General features: G+C 46.1%; 1 protein-coding gene across 9 annotated transcripts in view; it reads right to left on the bottom strand.

The window, feature by feature from the left end:
* ST3GAL2 (ST3 beta-galactoside alpha-2,3-sialyltransferase 2) overlaps positions 1-2479 on the bottom strand; it is a 61363-nt gene that overhangs the window by 5075 nt on the left and 53809 nt on the right. The window lies entirely within an intron of this gene.

Below are 2479 nucleotides of genomic sequence, written 5' to 3'. Positions count from 1 at the left end.
CTGGAAGTAGAGTTGTTGGGTCAGAGTGGGGACCCTTAACATTTGAACACATTGTTAATATAGCCTGCCGAAAAGTTTTTACCAATTTATGTTATTACAGTGATAACAAAGATACTTACTACGTGCTTACCAACCCCCTCTATTATCAATTTTTAAAACTGCCAGTCTGGGTAGCAAAAATAGATTATATAACTGTCTTTTTTTTTTTTTTTTAATTTAGTGATGTTCGGCAAATTTTCAGTTTATTGGTATTTGTATTTTCTGTTTTGGTGTGCTGCCCATTCGTATCTCACCATTTTGCTACTGGCTTGTTAGTCCTCATTGAATTTTAGCCACCTTTCTATTTTAGGGAAATTAGACTGTCTTGAGTGGTGGACGTTTTCCTAGTTTGTCTTTACAAAATCATTTTTTCTTAATACTGCACAAAAGTTTAATATTGGTCAGAATGGCCATCATTAAAAAGTCTACAAACAATAAATGCTCGAGAGGGTGTGGAGAAAAGGGAACCCTCTTGCACTGTTGGTGGTAATGTAAACTGATACAGCCACTATGGAGAACAGTATGGAGGTTCCTTAAAAAAACTAAAAAAAAGAACTACCATACGACCCAGCAATCGCATTACTGGGCATATGCCCGGAGAAAACCATAATTCAAAGAGTCATGTACCACAATGTTCACTGCAGCACTATTTACAATAGGCAGGACACGGAAGCAACCTAAGTGTCCATCAACAGATGAATGAATAAAGAAGATGTGGCACACATATACAATGGAATATTACTCAGCCATAAAAAGAAACAAAATTGAGTTATTTGTAGTGAGGTGGATGGACCTAGAGTCTGTCATACTGAGTGAAGTAAGTCAGAAAGAAAAATACTGTATGCTAACATATATATGGAATCTAAACAAAAAAAAATTGATTCTGAAGAACCTAGGGGCAGGACAGGAATAAAGACACAGACGTAGAGAATGGACTTGAGGACACGGGGAGGGAGAAGGGTAAGCTGGGATGAAATGAGAGAGTGGCATGGACATATATACACTACCAAATGTAAAACAGCTAGTGGGAAGCAGCAGCATAGCATAGGGAGATCAGCTCGGTGCTGTGTGACCACCTAGAGGAGTGGGATAGGGAGGGTGGGAGGGAGGCAAGAGGGAGGAGATATGGGGATATATGCGTATGTATAGCTGATTCACTTTGTTATACAGCAGAAACTAGCACACCATTGTAAAGCAATTATACTCCAATAAAGATGTTAAACAAAAAAAAAAAGAAAAAAAAAGTTTAATATTGCTCAGACTTCATTATTAAGAAATCTGGATTTCATGTCATGGCTAGAAAACCTTTCCTCATCTCAGTATTATAAATTATTTACTCATGTTTTTGTATGTTTTGAAGTGTCGTTTTGCCCGCCTGATTTGCTGTGAGCAATTACAGTTACCTCCGGGTGAGTGGGTGTGTGGGCTGGAGCCGAGACTGAGCGACAGGGTCCAGCCGGGATCGGATGTGAGAGAAAGTGAGACTGAGTGTCCTGGGGGTGCAGCAGGTACGGTGACTGCAGGTGTGTCAGGGGCGCATGCAAGCCACTGGTGCGGGAAGGGGTTCTGAGAAGAAAAGTGGGAGCGAGAAGTGGAGCAAGTTTCCAGAAAGGCCGCGGACAAGGCGAGGGCGGGTAGAGAGGAAGCAGTGCGAGAGGTGCTCAGAAGGGAGACAGGCAAAGAGGGAGAGGAGGTCGTGTGCAGTGCCAGCATTCCAGATAAGTGACACCCACTTTGACCCCAAAACACAACAGTGATATAGAAAACGTAAAACTAGAAAACAAAACATACCGCCCGACCCGAAAAACGAGATGAATACTTCTGTGGACCAGTAACGGGGAAAAATGCAAAGCTGTGAGCAGGGCTGAAGCCAAAGCTTGCTGGACTCCCGTCCGGGGACCGAGCAGCTGCAGGCTGTTAGGTCCCGCTCAGCAGAGGGGCCGGGAAGCGAAGCGCTGCACACAAGACCAGAACTCCAGGCAGCCTCGCCGCTTGGAGGGCACTGGATTGGCGCTTCGCCTGCACGCCAGCTGGACAGAGAGTTTCATCGAGATGCAGGCCCAGAAAGGAGACAGGAGGATGCGGATCCCCACTGCAACCGGTAACCCACACCATCCTGTCTGCCTGCCTGGTCTGATATCCTCTGATCTCACTGAATCAGCACACCTGGCTCTAGAATAAGGGTGAGAGGGGCGGGGAGCTGGATGGAGCCAATTCCTAAATCCACTGGTGGGGTTTCCCTGGTGGCGCAGTGGTTAAGAATCCGCCTGCCAATGCAGGGTACATGGGTTCGAGACCTGGTCCGGGAAGATCCCACATACCGTGGAGCAGCTAAGCCCCTGAGCCACAACTACCAAGCCTGTGGTCTAGAGCCCGCGAGCTACAACTACTGAGCCTGCGCGCCTAGAGCCCATGCTCTGCAACAGGAGAAGCCACCGCA

Source organism: Balaenoptera physalus, assembly GCF_965194825.1.
Source record: "Balaenoptera physalus genome assembly, chromosome: 19".
Classification (NCBI taxonomy): Eukaryota; Metazoa; Chordata; class Mammalia; order Artiodactyla; family Balaenopteridae; genus Balaenoptera; species Balaenoptera physalus.
The sequence above is the reverse complement of the archived record's forward strand: the minus strand, read 5'-3'. Positions and strand labels throughout refer to the sequence as shown.